The sequence below is a fragment of the Aedes albopictus genome, chromosome 2 (assembly GCF_035046485.1).
Source record: "Aedes albopictus strain Foshan chromosome 2, AalbF5, whole genome shotgun sequence".
Classification (NCBI taxonomy): Eukaryota; Metazoa; Arthropoda; class Insecta; order Diptera; family Culicidae; genus Aedes; species Aedes albopictus.
The window spans coordinates 275,734,159-275,753,663 of record NC_085137.1 but is presented as its reverse complement, the minus strand read 5'-3'; the positions used below and the strand labels follow the sequence as shown (position 1 = coordinate 275,753,663).

Sequence of the window (19,505 nt, the reverse complement as noted above, 5' to 3'; positions counted from 1 at the left end):
AATCAACCCAAGGTTGTCTGTGAGGGACTTTGTTTAGGATCCGCCGAATGTGAACTTGCAGCTTCAAGTTTCATTGGCAAATCTTGACGCGGTAGGAGGTCTTGTACGGATGGATTCCCTCGAGGGCTAGCTGGTGGAATTTACATGCCGAATTCAGGTGAATGTGGAGGTCAGACTTTTCAACACATGTTCGTCTAAAGCGTCCTCGTCTTGATGCGAGTTTTCTTTATCTTCGATTTGTTATATTCTTCTTCAGGCATTTTCTCCATGATCCCATCCTCATCGCCATTTGTAGTGGGTTGCGTGCTTCGCTTCCTGACAGTTTAAGGCTAGTTACCACTTCGTACTGTGCAAAAAATAGTCCGTGCTATTATTCCGTAAGCAAAAGTTACGTTTCTCTCCATACTGGATCAGTTGCCAAAATTACTTGCGGAAAAAGGTGATTCGCACGGGAGGCGTTACGAGTATTACACTTTTTTCCTTACTTGCCATCTAGACTTTTTATAACTTCGTGCTCGATCTTTTCTAAATTTTGACCACTGATACACAACTAATTGATCAACTTACAGTGAAAATTTTAGAATACTTGATGAAGTTTTCAAAAAGTTACATCTAGTTGAATGTTTTGGAAAGTGAAAATTTTGCCTGTCCGGATCATTTTGTCTAACCCCTGTATTTTTTAAACAACTTACTTTTGAACTGTCACATCTCGGAAACCAGTGAACCGAATTGAATGAAATTTTGAACGTTTATAAACAATATATTAACGTTACATTACATTTTGTTAACTGCCAAAAGATCATGAATGGATAACAAATGGATAAGAAAATCATCGAGATACACATTGTCTAATATCTCTCAATCAGTCGAATACTCATGGTTATGGCAAAGTAATCCTAACAGGGTAATAGTCATTATAAAACGAGTTGTGCCTAGTTTAGATCGAGTGCCTTACCAACCAATGTCCATCACAGCACAGCTCAATTGTGACAGGATAATCGATTAACACCTAATTAAATATGGGTCATACTACAATACTCCTGAATAACGGATGCAGTGGTTAAAAGGCTCTACAGATGAGAAGAAAAATATGGTGTAAAAGAATAAAAATGATATATCCACTATGTTTGTGGTGAGTTGCGTGCTTCGCTTCCTAGAAATCCCTGAATTCTGTCCTTGGCCTACTTGATGACGCTCAACTACTACATCTCCTTTTCTTTATAATTGAATGAGCTATTTATTATTTATTCAAAATGGTGTTTTGTTTCAACGGTTTAGCTCGAGAACGGCTCAAAGGATCTACATTTTTTTACTGTTACATTCGTGCAGGCTCCGACGTATTCGTACAAAAAAAATGTGAAAATCGACCAAGAGAACGTTTGCCAGGACTGTTGATATGAAATCATATGACCAAAGATTGTCCATGAGTGTCTTTATTTTATCGTGCCCTCACCAACCAACCCGAGGTTGTCCGTGATGGTCTTTATTTTGTCATGCCCTCACCGAGCAACCCGAGATTGTCCGTGAGGGACTTTATTCTGTCATGCCCTCACCGACCAACCCGAGGTTGTCCGTGAGAGTCTTTATTTTGTCATGCCCTCACCGACCAACCCGAGGTTGTCCGAGAGGGTCTTTATTCTGTCATATCCTCATCGACCAACCCGAGGTTTTCTACGAGGGACTTCATTCTATCATGCCCTCATCGACCAACCCGAGATTGTCCGTGAGGAACTTTATTCTAACTTGCCCTCACCGACCAACCCGAGGTTGTCCGTGAGAGACTTTAATGTAGTGCCCTTACCAATCAACCCAAGGTTGTCTGTGAGGGACTTTGTTTAGGATCCGCCGAATGTGAACTTGCAGCTTCAAGTTTCATTGGCAAATCTTGACGCGGTAGGAGGTCTTGTACGGATGGATTCCCTCGAGGGCTAGCTGGTGGAATTTACATGCCGAATTCAGGTGAATGTGGAGGTCAGACTTTTCAACACATGTTCGTCTAAAGCGTCCTCGTCTTGATGCGAGTTTTCTTTATCTTCGATTTGTTATATTCTTCTTCAGGCATTTTCTCCATGATCCCATCCTCATCGCCATTTGTAGTGGGTTGCGTGCTTCGCTTCCTGACAGTTTAAGGCTAGTTACCACTTCGTACTGTGCAAAAAATAGTCCGTGCTATTATTCCGTAAGCAAAAGTTACGTTTCTCTCCATACTGGATCAGTTGCCAAAATTACTTGCGGAAAAAGGTGATTCGCACGGGAGGCGTTACGAGTATTACACTTTTTTCCTTACTTGCCATCTGCGAACTGCTCAAGTAATTTTGAAGTGGAATCATTACTTGACCATTACTTGTCCTATCTTTTTGCACAGTACGTACGAAGTGGAAACTAGCCAAAGTAACAGTAAAAGTAAAAGCGGAAAAGTAACGTTTCTCCCCATCAGGTATCAGAAGGCCGGCTCCAGAGGCACGTTATCCTCCATTTGGGACATTTGTGCCATCGCCATACATATAAGCCTATTTCATCATTTATCTGAGGGAGAATGGGACAAGGGATGGAATGGGATTAGGAAAGGGAAAGTTGATCAAATAGGAAGGGGTACCCTAGAAAAGGGAATGAACGCATAAGCGCAACGAGAGCTTATAGCCCACACCACAACGGGTTTAATCAGTGCCCTGAAAAGGACACTGTAAAACTCATATGCGTAAAGAGAGCCTATAGCTCATTGGAGGTAGCTTGTGACGTCATGCGAGTTTCAATATGACATTGGAAGGCACGTCATCGAAAGCATCCTCAATATTCAAGAAATCACCCAAGCAAAACCTACGTTTGAGCGAGTACTTTCTTGAAAACTTTGTGTAAAAGAGTCACTGTGGACATCCCAAATTGGGAGGCATGTGAGTTCACATGGATAGGCATGTCAGCCAGACGAATGTCACAGATGTGATAATCGACAATGCGTATCAAGCATTTCAGAAACAACGAGGTAACCAGATAAATCTGAAACTTATTCCATCTTTTACAACGTACGCACCCTTTCGGGATAAAACTATGGAGTAATTTCACGTCATGAAAATATCCCACAGACAACTACAAAAGTTCAAAACATGTTTGAAATACTCAAATCCCTCTGGAGAAAAATAGGACAAAACCCCATTTCCTCCTGGAGTTTTGAATTAAGTAGAGCTTTTTAGGGCCCACTAAGTCGATTATATAGCTATAATTCTCAAGCGGAAGCTAGCGATTCGTAACTATACAAAAGAATGGTTTATCCGAAGATATTTTGAACATGAACAGATCAGAGCTCCATTCAGGAATACCTCTTGCAGTCCGCACAGACCGCAGAGTACAAGGTTCTTTCAAAGCAATAGTTATGGTATACCACAATGGAGGGGGTTGTAGGTACAAAACCACAATGAAACTCTCTTGGAGTAGCAATGGAAGCGAATTATCCACAAAATGTGGTCGCAACCAATTAGTACAGGTTCCCTAGTTCGTTGAGCAGGGATGCCTGAATACGCAAATTTTGCGAAGGAACACTCAAAAGTAGAAAAGAAGGTCAAATGGAAACTCTTCATCTGACACATACCAATCAGTCAACTCATGACAAATTCTGCTCATGCAGAGTTGGGTTAGGTGCAATTCTATGTTAAGTTATCCATAAACTGTACTACCTAATTATTCCATCAAACTGAAGCATCTTAAATTAATGTTTGAGCTACTTCAGACGATGTAATTATCATAGCAATACTGCCAAATATCAGCGAAAAGATGATGAATACAAGAGCTTGCTTGAAGGCATCCATAGGAAAGGTTGGAACATACTGTTATCGTTATTCTAAGATATAGCAAGCTCGAGGCACGACACTTCATTTATAAGGCGCCGTCCACAAATTACGTAACGCTCTAGGGGGAGGGGGGAGTATGGCCGAGCGTTACGGCCCATACCAAAATTTTCGAGTTTTCATACAAAAAAGCGTTACGGAGGGGGGAGGGGGTGTTGAAAACTGGGTTCACAAGGTAACCTATACAGAAGTTACCCTACGAAAATGAACTTTTTGAGGTAGAGCCACTTGGGCCACGCACGCTTTTTACGCTGAAAATTGATCTTTCCTAGCCGTACCCACTACCCAAACTAGACTGGATTACACTCTTCACAATCACAGCACCAAAAGGAAACATCAACGACAAACCAAATCGGTGTCAATTGAAAAAACGCCAATGGTGAAAACGCATTAAGCGAAACCGTATAGGTAGTAATGTAAGCTAATTTACAACTTGGTTAATAGGTTTCGACTGGATGGTTGTTGATTTTCATGGAAAATTTCGGCTTGCAGTCTAACAATTTGCGTTGATTAATTACTGATCATCGCCGACGTTTCGGTCCGACTATTGGACCATCTTCAGGGCCTAAACGTTTTATTAAAATTGGCACAAATTAACATTAAATATACAAACACAGACAAACAGACGTAACACTCTGATAATTCCCATCGTACTTCGATTTAACGATCTTTTTGAATTTGATAGTTGGTCAGCTACCCACCTGTGGCACTCACATCGTTTTTGTTCGAGTTTGACGTTTGCTCACTTCCGCCACCTAGTTTATGGTCGGCCAAACTTAGTCATTTTAGCATTGAGCGAATATGTTTCCGTGACAATGATTTGAATCGAAAAATGTTCGAAGTTTTACGTCTGTTTGTCTGTGATATAAATTTACATGACACAAACTCACTCGATGCACAAATCAACAAGTCACACAATTTGTTCAATTTTGAAACCGGAATGGATTCAGCAAGTGGACGCGCATCGGTATATAGCGACATCTTCGAGTGGATAGTCAATCATGGTGGAACCAGGATCAAGATCCGATAATCATACAACAGTTCTCGTCAAAATGATCATCGACCACGCTACCAACAACGTCCACCATCATCGCTCTTCCTACGTTCGAAGACCGCTGTTATGGATTACACCGCGATGTTGAGAACCACTGCATATTATCTCGACTCCCGCCACTCTGCTCGCTCACCGATAGCATTTCAATATGCGATCGGTTGATGCACAAGAGCAGACATTAGGATTAGAAGTTCTGTAACCGTCATTGTGTTAACGTGTCGCGTCTATGTAATGTAGCTTTTACGTTTAATAAAGTACATTTTAATTTGTTTATTCGTTTACACCTGAAGTATCACTACACTACCATGTGTCTCGGCCACCCACAACTCCAGGATGTAACAAACTATAATCAAATTTATTTTCTTGGGAATTTCAATACTAATATGCTGAATAGTAGTGGGGGATTTTTTTTATTACCGAACAGGTTTGGGTCGAAGGGTCTCCGATTTCAATGAAAAATTCACCAGAGCTAGAGGTCGTGGATATATGATCATATATGGAATTCAAAAAAAATCATGGTGGACTATTTTCCCGAAATATGCTAGATGAAATTTCATGATTTTTCAAAATTTTCTAGAATACCCCAAACTTTAAAAAATCATATCTCACAAACTATGCACCGTAGAATAAACTTTTTTTAATGAAATCGACGCCAAATTACCTCAGCTAAAATACACTGAGAAAAAAGTTTCTCACAAAACTTTTCACCATAGGGAAAAAACGTCTAAAAATGCTGATAAAAGTACCGTCTGTATCATAGATTATTTTGAACAAAATTTTTCCTAGCGCAAAAACTTATGTTCTTCCTTTCGTTCTTTGACGCTAATATGGAATCTCTTACCGTTTTAGAGATATAGCCGAAAAACCAACGGTCAGTCGCTATATTTTCATAGGAACCCATCTACAACAGCGACCGTTCACCTGTTGCAACATAGTTGTTTTGCAACGAGAAAATGACATACACACTCAGATTTGATTACCGAAGTCGGTAAAATTTTACTGGGTTTTTGAACAGCAGAGTTAAGTCGGTATACGGTTGTGAGTACCGAAAAGTTGGTTACACTCAATCTGTCAAACAAATATTGGTTTATCATAAATTAATTTTAATTGGCTTTTTTCGGTGATGTTAATACTACTCGAAGTAAGAGGGAGTAAGGAAAGTAATGAAAGAATACGGTGGATAGATACGCAAGCGAGCGATAAGAAAAATTGAACAGACATTGAAATTACAAGGGGGCCATTGTTGATCAACATAATCACAAGGACGATCTTCTTGCCATGCGTTCTAAGGTAATCGTACCCGGATAAAAACCAACCATAGGGTGTTTGGTGAAAACCATTCCTGCACCATACAGTGTACCAGCTACAATAAAGTGTATTGTAATGAAATGGTTCGCTAAAAGCTTTGCACATTGTAGCTACTATACATTTATACCCGTAACGTGGGTAGATCACCTTGGAATGGTGCGTTACGGTGTAAGATCTACCATTTCAAGTTTTGATCTTGCTATTTTCCAGCCTGGTTTATTTAAATGCAGAAACATTCCAGGATCAAGATTTGGTGTACTTTTCCACACTATTTATTTATTTATTTTTTATTCTATTTATTTCACTGCTAATCATACCGTTTGTTTCAGAGGGATGGAGGTAAATTTAACTTATATATATAAATAACAATTTACAAAAATATAACAGTGGAGAACGTATCACAATTTAATACTTTTTTCTATTTCAGATTTACAAGCATGCAATCAGCCAGCAAAACGGCGAAGTATCTCTTTCTTTAGAAAGGTCAAGATTACCGTACGATACAGTGACAAGTAGACCACGTTTTCCGCGTCGATTCATTCGTGCCGAGTTCCATAATTTCGATTTCTTTTTCGAACATTTACGATAATGTATTTTTGTTCATCACACCTTCAACTTATATTACGCGTTGCGAACATTCGCGGATAGTAAATATGTACAACGGTTTTATTATCCGCAATCTTATTAACACGGGAACGCGAAAAAAAAGTAATACAAGAACATAGATGAAACTCAAAAGCAACGATTCTAGTTGTCCAGTTTTCTACGGCTAAAGCTACGGTGCGGTTTTCGGTTTTTCAGCAGTAACACTAAACGGAATTGCATACAGTTTATTTTCTGACTGAGAAACGATAAGCTTAAAACGTGCGTTATTACGAGTTGATCCGACATAAGCGTGGTTTAAAAATTATTCATACCCGGTATATAATTAAATTTAATACACAAACGTACAATAAAATTATTGTATTCTTCCGACAGCCGGCTGGCGGAAGACTAAATCATATCAAGGGTTGCATAGCTCACATCACTTACCAATGTGAATCCAGATCTATGTAACTTTCTATCCCTTCCCTTCTCACTAACAAACTTCCTTCCTGTGACAACCGTGGGGATGCGGAGGTACACACGGTCTCTAGTAGCAACGGATGTCACACCAACATTCCTTCCCTTCCCCGATGACCGTAAGGACGTGGCCGGCGCCGGTACTGACAATATAAAGTTTTGAATCTTCAAAATTGCACATTGAGGATGGAAAGCTACACCCAGGCCCCATCCATTTGGTTCCCTGTACAATGTTGACTGTTCTGATCAGTAACGGAGTAGCAACTACGAATTGTACGGTCATCTCATGCTCATGCTCTCATGCTCATGTAGCTACTATACATTTATATTCGATTATTATGTAACAATATATTATACGGTTTTTCTTACGTTTGAACCATTCGCTTTTCCAAAACATTATTTTTCCGTGCCTTTTTAATTATTTATTCAGTTTTCGATTTTTTCCGTGCTTTGATTTGTTGATGTTTGTGACTTTTTTGATGCAAAGGAAAGGAAAGACAAAAAAATGAGTAATTTGAAATATCAATTTAAAGTCAATAAAATTTTTAAATCAGCGGTAAAGCAGATGTCCTAAGAACTGTAGATCCAAGAGATATTGTGGGCTAGGAATGTAGAGTGCGATAAGAGAAATACGAATGTAGGTCAACCCGCAGATTACCGTAAATCGATGGATGAGTTCAACACTATTCTTTCTGTATTTGCATTTAGGGGAGTTTTCTCTGTTTTCTCTCATGTGAACTTGCCTTCGATCACAATCGAATCAAATGCGATTGACAAACTTAGTTGAGCCATCTTTAACATATGGACTGGACTAAACACAGAAATGACTTCTAATATAGGTTCATCTGCGGGTTCACTTTTTAACCTAACTTATATTTGAATCGAACTTGACAGTTTTCTCATGAGTTGTTATGTATTTCAAACTTTAGTCAAACTGGTGCCTCAATATTGCAATAACGGTTAAGCACGCTGTAATGATATTTATGTACCTCGTCACCCACTTCATGCAACTACATTAGTGGTCTAATAACACTTAGCGCGCTCGGCATAATTCCATCATGCCGCTCAAAGTGTTGCCACAAATAGTGCTTAGTTTGCAAAACCCGGTTATCTGTGGTGGGGCCTAAGCTTCAACTGTTAATGCAATCAGAGACTACTCAGACTTAGACGTGGTTGATCCTATATATGAAGGGTTATCCAAAACGCTCTGGAGAATTCCCAAAGCGCATTCTAATAAATCTAGTAAGCCTAAGATGCCATTAACAGGAGGAAAATGACAAGATAATATAACAATATATGGTTTATGTAATGTAAAACAATACAACATAACAAAAGAGAACCATTCCAAAACCATTTGATTAAATGTATAACCAGTAGTGAAATTACAATTAAAAACAATTTATTTACGGTACATTTTATTGTTTGAAACCATTCATGTACCATACAATGTACGGTATATTTAAACCCACGTATCAGTATTTTGAACAATTCATTAACAATGTAATGTATGGTTTTGCAAAAAAATATATATGCAGAAAAATATTTTTTTATATAGCGCATTTAGTTCACCACTGGACTATCGCACTAGTTTTCCCGAGTGCGAAAACGCGAATAAAAGTGCGCGATTGCATCAAATCAACTGGGTGTCTTCAGAGCACTTGTTCACCATAGATTGAAGAAATAGTGCGCCGAAGACATCAACCTGATTTGATGCAATCGCGCACTTTTGTTTACGTTTTCGCACTTATGAAGTCGCAGTTCGCAGTCCAATGGTGAACTAAATGCGGTATATTGTTACGATACTTAACAACCTGTATAATATATTGTAAAAACCTTATTTACAATTCACGGTATGGTGTCTACATTACATCTTATTGTTTTTGTATTTTTACAGTGGTGTCTATTGTAAAAATATGGTTCTAAATAGTACTGTTACAATACAACGTTCGGTTTTTCTACTGTATTTTTTATTCGGGTCGTTAGATGAATACTACCAACAATCAATACGATGCTGGCGAATTTTTTGTGACGCCAGTCGTTCCCCCAGTGAAATCGCCCAATCTTGGTGTTTCTGACGCCACGCTTTTAATGTCAGTTTGCTTCGCCCTTTCTCATCGTAGTCTATGATACTACTATCCCTAGACAGGCAAAAAGATCGTGGTTGTGATCTGTTAAATGTTGCTCGGCGGTATTTTCGGTTCTATCGATCGGTGGTACTTGTTCAGAGATTCATGTCGAGCGAACGTTACTTATTGGATTTTTTGAATTTTTGTCAGCGAACGTTACTTATTGGATTTTTTGAATTTTTGTCTAGGGATAGTAGTATTCTCTAACTACTATTACCTAGCCGTTCAACTCGAGAACGCATGGCAAGAAGATCGTCCTTGTGATTGTGTTGCTCAACAATGGCTCTCTGTTAATTTCAATTTCTGTTCAATTTCACTTACCGCTCGCTTGCGTATCTCCACCGTAATATTTCATTACTTTCTTTACTCCCTCTTACTTCGAGTAGTATTAATATCACCGAAAAAAGCCAATTAAAATTAATTATGATAAAGTCATGCGGTAATTAAACCTAGTAAAAAAATAATAAAATAAATAAATAAAAATACTGATTTAGTCAGTAATAGCTGATATGCATGTTACTGTCTTTTTCGGTAATCTAAAATTTGATTGGATTGGTCTTGCTGAGTTTTTCAGTTCCGGAAAATATTGTGTTCCCTCCCGGCGGCCTGTCTCATTTTGGATGCAATATGAATCCGTCCATATAGGTGCTTCCGGTTCATGTGCACCTGCCGGATGCTGGCCGCTTTTGGAAGTATTAAAAATCTACGATGACAATTCAGGCAGAACCGGAATGACCTCAGGACAAAGCTTGATGCGCGGGAGTATGCAGTCGATGATCGAGTATTGCTCCAACTGGAGATGCGGTCAAATGTATCCAATCTGATGTAGCACTTGCACAAACGCAGTCACTGAAGAATTGTCCACACATGAGGCCGAGGATTTTCGAATACTTACCAAACAAGCGGCAACGGCACAGAAATCGGTGTTAAAAATATAACATCATGATGAGAGCAGTTTCACGGCGACAGCTCTGATGATCAAAGTTTTTTTTTTATTTTTGACAGCTAGAAGCACGCGCGGATTAATGTTTACATTTTACTTTAACGAAAGCTCAGTAAAAACGAAACCAATGCTGAAAAGTCAGTACAGTTTTCTACTTACATTTGATTGAACTCAGTAAATCTTCAACTTTGCTGAACACTCTGCACAAACTTCGAAGATGAATTCCAAGGGCATTTGCTTGAGCTGGTTGGTAATCGCCGTTTAATTTCAAGGGGCGTTTCAATGCGTTCTTGTAAAATTATAGACTTTTATGTTAATGCTCTTATTACGTAAACGACCTCTAGACTGATTCTCTGTAAAATAATATATGAAACACGCATTGAAAAGTTTAATGCTGACAAGGATGGGAACACTCACTTGCAGAGAGTTACACTCCCTTGATGTTTTCTCAGCTCAGAAGCGTGCAATCAAGATATGGAATAGAGTTAATAAACTATAGAGGACGAATGTCGCTGCTGTTCCCTTTGTTCTCGTTCGCAAACATCCCGGGTATCTATCTGTCAAACTGCATACTTTTTCGCTTTGACACTTATATCCCTCCCTATCTCCGCCAGCAAGAGATGTTGCGGCAGCGACGCCAGCGACATTCGTCCTCTATAGTTTATTACCTCTATTAGATATGGTGTATGGACGACTTTTGCCTTGTGGTTTTGTCTAAAAGTTTGCCGAATAGAGTAGGGGTCGCACACGCATACCGAAGTCGTGAAGGAGCTGCGAAGACAACTCTCCACGAGGTGAATGCAAATTACACTCACCTCGTGGAGTGTTGCTTTCACAGCTCTGTCACGACTTTGATATGCGTGTGCGACACCTACTCTATTCGGCAAACTTTTAGACAAAACCACAAGGCAAAAGTCGTCCATACACCATTTCTTGATTGCACGCCTCTAAGTTGAGAAAACATCAAGTGAGTGTAACTCTCTGCAAGTGAGTGTTCCCATCCCTGAATGCTGAACTTTTAAACTAGAATTTTCCATATTTTTTATAACGAAAACTTTTTATCTCGACGAATTCTTCCGAAAACGCATTGGAGCACCCCTCCGACTATGCTCCTCCATCCTTGCCACCATCAGCTGGCAGCATCGGCAGCATGAGCAGCATAAAAGAAATGTGCACGTGTTGCTTCTACGTTAAATATGTCAAAGCGATGTGTTAGTTTGGTTGCTGTCTCGCTCTGCAATCGAACGACGATTCCAACGACGATTCGAACGGCGATTCCAAAAACGACGGTTCTGATTCGTCGTGTTCAGTTAGCAAATCCACGTACAATAAGGGTCTGTGCCAATTGGCGAATTAAAATTAATTTTCACTTACATTTGACAGTTCGACACTCAAACTTGACAGTTCTTCTAAGGAAATAATTATCGAACTGTCAAGTTTTAGTGAAAATTATTTTTAATTCACCAATTGGAACAGACCCTAAAATGTAAAAAAAAATATTACTTAACGTTAGTTCTGGAGCAACATTTGAAAAGGGCCCAAGAGGTCTTGTGTTTTTTTTTCGAAAACGCTTCGTAGCCCGCCCACGCAAATGCACACCGTTATTCGAAAGATCGATGTTTGCTCTATCTGATAAAGCTAAGTTTCCTGTTGCCAAGTAGAGCGCTCAAGTAAAATTTCACCCTTTTCCGTAAGTAATTTTGACATTTGTTTAACTGACAGCATTTTAACGAAACGATGCTGTAAGAAGGATGTAAAAAAAGGCACCAGGTTGTTTACGATTTGGACTAATGCTTACTTACCTTACCGGTCAGGCTAAGGCCGGGGTGGCCTCTGCTGTACATAGTAGCCGCCTCCATTCCACTCGGTCCATGGCTGTTTGTCTCCAGTTCCGCACTCTGCGTAGGGTCCGCAGATCGTCCTCCACTTGGTCGATCCACCTAGCTCGCTGCGCTCCACGTCTTCTTGTACCGGTCGGATGACTCTCGAGAACCATTTTAGTCGGGTTGCTATCCGACATCCTGATGACGTGACCCGCCCACCGTAGCCTCCCGATTTTCGCGGTATGGACGATGGTTGGTTCTCCCAGCAGCTGATGCAGCTCGTGGTTCATTCGCCTTCTCCAAGTCCCGTCTTCCATCTGCACTCCGCCGTAGATGGTACGCAACACCTTCCGTTCGAAAACTCCAAGGGCGCGTTGGTCCTCTGCACGTAGGGTCCATGTTTCGTGCCCATAGAGGGCGACCGGTCTAATCAACGTTTTGTAGATGGTTAACTTCGTGTTACGGCGAACTTTATTCGATCGTAGAGTTCTGCGGAGTCCAAAGTAGGCACGATTCCCTGCCATAATGCGCCTCTGAATTTCTCTGCTGGTGTCGTTGTCGTCGGTCACCAGTGAGCCCAAGTACACGAATTCTTCAACCGTCTCGATTTCATCACCATCGATATAAATTCGGGGTGGCGGCGCGCTGATTCCTCCCTGGAGCCCTTTGCCATCATGTACTTTGTCTTCGACACATTAATGACTAATCCGATTCGCCTGGCTTCACTCTTTAGTCGGATGTACGTTTCCGCCATCGTCTCAAATTTACGAGCAATAATATCAATATCATCGGCGAAGCCAAGCAGCTGAACGGACTTCGTGAAAATCGTCCCACTCGTGTTTATCCCCGCTCTTCTTATTACACCCTCCAAAGCAATGTTGAACAGCAAGCACGAAAGACCATCACCTTGCCGTAACCCTCTGCGAGATTCGAAGGGACTCGAGAGTGTCCCTGATACTCGAACTACGCACATCACTCGATCCATCGTCGCCTTGATCAACCGTATCAGTTTATCCGGGAATCCGTATTCGTGCATAATCTGCCATAGCTGTTCTCGATCGATTGTATCATACGCCGCTTTGAAATCGATGAACAAGTGATGTGTGGGCACGTTGTATTCGCGGCATTTCTGCAACATCTGGCGGATGGCGAACATCTGGTCCGTTGTAGCGCGTTCACCTTTAAATCCAGCCTGATATTGCCCCACGAACTCTCTTGCAATCGGTGATAGTCGGCGGCATAAAATTTGAGAGAGTATCTTGTAGGCAGCGCTCAGTAGTGTGATCGCGCGGTAGTTCCCGCAATCCAACTTGTCGCCCTTTTTGTAGATGGGACACACGATACCTTCCATCCATTCCTCCGGTAATACTTCCTCCTCCCAAATCTTGGTAATGACCCAGTGTAGTGCTCTCACCAGTGCTTCTCCACCGTATTTTAGAAGCTCGCTTGGTAGTTGATCTGCTCCAGCGGCTTTGTTGTTTTTCAACCGGCCAACCTCCTCCTCAATCTCTTGAAGGTCAGGGGCCGGAAGTCCTAGATCTGTTACCACGCCACCTTCGGTACTTGCAACGTCGCCATTGAGGTGCTTATCGTAATGCTGCCGCCACCTCTCGACCACCTCACGCTCGCTCGTGAGAATATTCCCGTGATTATCTCGGCACATGTCGGCTTGTGGCACAAAGCCTCTGCGCGAGCAGTTCAGCTTCTCGTAGAACTTTCGTGTGTCCTTAGCGCGGTACAGCTCTTCCATCGCTTCGCGATCTCGTTCTTCCTGCTGGCGCTTCTTCATCCGGAAGACTGAGTTCTGCCTGTTCCGCGCCTGTTTGTAACGTGCCTCATTCGCTCTCGTACGGTGTTGCAGCATTCTCGCCCATGCTGCATTCTTCTCATTTTTCAACTGTTCACATTCGCCGTCGTACCAGTCGTTTCTGTGATTCGGAGTCGCGAAGCCTAGTGCTGTAGCCGAGGTACTACCTATGGCGGATCGGATGTCCCTCCAGCCATCTTCAAGTGTAACTAATGCCTAGTTCACATTGTTAAATTAAAACGAACATTCCACTTGCTAAATTCACAAAGATGTTCAATCCAATGGAATGATGTGTTTAGACTGAGCAAATGACTTGAGTGTTCACTTGAATGCTCTTGAATGCATCTCAGTTGAAGCAAGTGTTTACATTGTTCAACTCGTGCGGAGCGTAAGCAAACTGAATTGAATTCATCTCACTGACAGATGACTTGAATTCAGCTCACATGAATCGCGGGTTTAGACGGGGAAAGTGAGACGATTTCGTTTGACTTAAATGAAAAAGTTCAAATCAAGTGAGTTGCTCATGTGAGATGAATGGTGGTGTTTACACGTTCAATTCGCATTCAATTGGGCATTTTCCATTGACTTGAATCACTTGCACTGTCTAAACCAGGCATAAGAGAAATTTCGTTAGTTTCCTCAGGAAATGTTATTGAAATTGAAATGTACTTTATTGCGCGCGTGTGGGGAAAATGATTCAATTTAAAACTTTTGGGTGGGATTCTGGGGAAAATCCTGATAGTGATATTCCAACGGAGTTGTGAAGCTTTCCAAGGAAAATACTGATGAGAAACATTGTACTGGAATTCTGGGGGAACTTTTAATGGTATTACAGAGAGAACTAATTTAGCTTCACGGGAAATTTTATGAAGATCCACGAAGGATTCTTTGTGGTGAATCTTCCGGCATTCCGTACGAAGGTTTTTCTCTGGGATTACGCACGAAATCATCTTGAAATTCTTCCAGGTGTTCCACGGGAACATCCATCAGGAGTTCGCCGGGGATTCTCATAAAATGTGTCTGAGATTTGCATTTTTTTCCAGGATTTAATAGCATGTGATCATCTAGGAGTTCCTTCAGGGTGTTCTCCAAAGGTGTTTTCTAAGATTCTACTAGGAGTTTTTTTTTTTGAACCATCCTCCAATAATTTCAACCGGAATTTCTCTAGTATTTTGTCCGGGGTTCACTCAGATATGTATTCGGAGATTCCTGCAGGAATTCCATCCGGGACCATTCCAAGAGTTCCTTCTAGGATTTCCATGGTAATGCATTCTAAGATTTCTCCGGGAGTTTTTTTTTTTTTCTAAAATAGAACTATTTGGGATACCTCTAGGTTTTTCTCTGGGCGTTTCTTATATTAATCGTCAAGGAATTCCTATTGGGATTTCTCCAGGAATTGTTTATCAGATTTATATGGGAAATCCTTGCTCCAGCAACTTCTTTAGGGATTCCTTCAGAAGCTCCTTCTAGATCTACTCCAGGAATAAATTTTTGGGTTTCTTTTACAGTTTCTTCTGGTATTTTTCCAGGATTTTCTTTTAAGATTACATCAGGAGTGGCATCAGGGAGATTTCTCCAATAATTCCTCCAGGTATCCATTCAGGAATTTCTCCGGAGATTCCTACTCCTCCGGAGATTTCTCCAGAAATTCCTCCTGAGATTTCTCTAATAATTCCTCCAAAGATTCCTCCAGAAATTCCTCCGGAGATTCCAGCAGTATTTTTTTTTTCGGAAATTCCTCGGGGAAAACCTTCCGGAGATTCCTCCAGATATTGCTCCAAAAATTCCTCCGGAGATTCGTCCAGGAATTCCTCGGGAGGTTTCTTCGGAGATTCCTCCAGAAATTCCTCTCCAAAATTCTCCAGAAATTCCTCCGGAGATTCCTCCAGGAATTCCTACAAGAATTCTTCCGAGGATTCCTCCAAGAATTTCTCCAGAAATTTCTCCGAGGATTCTTCCAGGAATTCCTCCGAGGATTCCTCGGAAGAATCTCCAGGGGAATCCCTAAAGGAGTCTCCGGAGAATTTTTTGTAGGAATCTCCGGAGGAATCATTGGAGAAATCTCAGAAGGAATTTCTGGAGATTTGCTCCAGAAGATCCTCTGGTGATTGCTTCATAAATTCCTTCGAGTATTCCTCCGGGAAATGCCTCCAGAAATCCCTCCGAGAAAGTCCTGCACGAATTCTGGAAGAATTGCACGCGAATTTCAGAGGAACCCCTGGAAAATTTCCCGGAAACTTCCTGGTGGAATTATTGGTGAACTTCTGGTGGAATGCCCGAGGTAATTTTAGATGAGGTCCTGGGAAACTCCTGAAGAAATTTCTTGGAAGCTAATTGCAGAATTCCAAGGGAATTTCTGCAGGAATTTCCGGGGAACTCCTACAAGAATTCACGGGAAACTCCTGGGTATACTCCCGGCAAACACCTGAAGGAATTAACGGGGAACTTTTGGAGGCATTCCCGGGGAACTCCCACGAGAATATCCGGGAAACTCCGGAGGGATATTCTCCTGGAGGAAAAACTGGAGGAGAACTTCTGGATGAATTCCCGTGAACTCCTGGGGGACATTCTAGAGGAAATATCGGGGAACTCCTGAAAGAACTATTTTAGGAATTTTCGAGAACTATGAAACCTCAGATTTCCTTCGATAGAGCAAGAAAAATGCTGTAGATTTTCACATAATTCCTTTCTTCCAGGAAACAAACAACTCACTGAACTGAAGTTGTTTTGGAATTAACCGCAGGAAATCCGCGCTTATTGTGTTTTACCGCAGCGGCATACTTGCGGATTTTTTTACAACATACCGCAGTGCTTCCTCATTCCGTAGCCGGTCCCATTGCGTTTTCCGCTTCAAATTGATGGCGTTTCTTGAGTTCTTTCCGTGTCAAACATTTGACACTGTGTACTACAGGCCTAAGGCCCCTGTGTACTAACTGCTTAATGCACACTGACGTCTTTGGTGCGAAAGAAAAAATAAAAAAGAAAGAGAAATGTCACCTTTACTCACGGAATAATACATAGACATATTATTCCGTACGGAAAATTAACAACATGACTGACAGCATCGCATGACAGTGCCATCTGTTGACAAATCGACAAATCTTTCTGGCTGCAAATTACTTATCAACTGCGAACGCTTAAGTAATTTTGATTGCAAAAGTTTTACGTGACCATTACTTGTCCTATCTTTTTACACAGTACTTACCAGGTGGAAACTAGCCATAACGGTCTTAGTTTATGTGAAAAAGCTGATGGGGGCTCAGGAGCGACGTGTGAAGTCTTTGTTTATCAATGCTTGTATGCCCTTTTCAAATGTTGTTCCAGAATTACGTTGTACAACAATGCTGAAAACTCAGTAACTTTTGTATTTTACGGCTCAAAACCCGTAATAGTAGTTTACGCAACAAGGTGCAGAATGAAGATTTTTACAGCACGAGTCGTACATTTAACATTTTGGATAATTACGACGAGAGCAGTAAAAATCGAGTTCTGTATCGAGTTGCGTACAACGTTTTTTTGCAATTTCACCGCTGAGGATTGTTGTGGTGAATTCTGTGAAACTGGCAACACTGTATGAATCAGAATAATATAATGTAGAATGTAAGTAATTGAAATTGTAAATAGGTATTTAATAGATTCATAAATAAATCATTATTTCAGCATTGAAGCTGCTTAACTAAAAAGCTGCTTTCAATAGGTGTGATTAATCCGAAGAAAGGTCATCCCCTCAACAAACTTCAATGATTCTACTTGCCTACTGAACAGTTTGCAATGGAGTCTGCAGCACGAAGACTGGAATTGCTCGAAGAGCAAGGTGCGGTATGGCGGAAACATTACGAAGATGAGGAACGCCGCATCGAAGATGAATACCAGCGAGAGAATGCAGCGATTGAAGAAGAGTATAAAATGGGTCTAGAGAAAATACGTTTAGAATTTGAAGCCAAGAAGGACGAGGTAAAAAAACAATTTGGTGCAAAAGAAGATCTTCGAAAAGGTTCGACAAACGAACCGCACTCGATAGATGAAACACCGTCACCTGTTTGCACTACCTCCGAATTCAACACAAATGGTCTACAGCATACGATGGCAGACGTCTATTATCTCAACACGGCAGCCGAACGTTCAACTACGACCGCACGCAACAGCGCAAAACAATAGAGATGAGAAAAATTGGATTAGCTTGCGGCATCATTATTATGGAGTCTGGGTCGATGACGAGATTCCAACAAAAGCGACCATAAATAAATGTAGTTGTCAATTCCATGAGTATTGGATAGCGATGCGGGATTTGAATCCGTACAAGATAGACAGTGTAGTGTTATCATTGACAAAAATTGTTGTGGTTTATGACCCTGGAGGAATAAACGTGAATGAAACGTTCACGTTGTGCAGCTCTAGTAATTTTCTCATGTCGTTTAAAACGAATCTTACAAATAGGTAGGATGGCGATTCAGCAAGTTACCAGTTTCACGGGTGGGAGTTGTTGTGGTGAATTCTGTGAAACTGGCAACACTGTATGAATCAGAATAATATAATTAGATAGAAAAGTGAGTCTGACGGTTGGGGGTTCGACCCTTTCGTGGTTACGGAAACCTACACTAGAATGTAAGTAATTGAAATTGTAAATAGGTATTTACCAGATTCATAAATAAATCATTATTTCAGCATTGAAGCTGCTTAACTAAAAAGCTGCTTTCAATAGGTGTGATTAATCCGAAGAAAGGTCATCCCCTCAACAAAACTTTTTCTTCAAACTGCATACTGATGTTCATAGCCATGTTTAAGAAAGTCTGATCATAGCAGGTTATACTGCGCAGTTGTCACAATTTTTCAAAACTTGTAACGTTTGCACATGCCCATTTTCTAGAAACGAACTACTGCTTCTCATTTTCAACCAACCAATCAAATTTGATTGCCACTAAGAAGAAGAATTCTGTAAAACTTTGCCATCCATGATAGTATAAAATCAGGGCCCAACAAACGATCGAGGAACAGTAGGGGTACTCACTAAACAGATTAAATTGCTGCGTAAGCCATGATTTTCTGCTTATTTGAAATATTTCATGATTTTGTGGCCTTGGTAATCGTGACGTTTAATCAGTTCAATGAGTTTACGCGGTTAAGTGAATACCCCTACCAAGCTGTGAAGTTATCAGCAGAGAGAGGATCCCTACCCACCATTCCCACATTTGCCCAGCGAGCCAGTGCAAAGCCCGACACATCGCAGCTATACCCTGATTAAGCCAAGCGAGCTCCAGTACAAATCATCCCAACCTCTGTTCAGAGGTGCGTGGGCCACGGTGTCGTCACATACACCTATTGGATGTTGGCTATTGCGAGGCTAGGCACAAAACCGCAATTATCATTGCGAACAACAATCCGCACAGCATTTCTAAATGCCGCAAACAATGTTATAAAGAGTTATAACCCCTCCGTTATCAAACCCTCAAACCCTCTCCTCCTCTGTAATAACAGTAGTGTGAATAGAACAGAAATCATCCGCATGGGGACATTAGCAGAACCGATGTAAGTAGAGTGAAGTG

The 19,505-nt window shown here is 41.0% G+C and overlaps 1 protein-coding gene across 7 annotated transcripts in view; it reads right to left on the bottom strand.

Annotated features, from left to right (window-relative positions):
* LOC109622136 (sex determination protein fruitless) overlaps nt 1-19,505 on the bottom strand; it is a 640,213-nt gene that overhangs the window by 327,175 nt on the left and 293,533 nt on the right. The gene's annotated exons all lie outside the window — the stretch shown is intronic.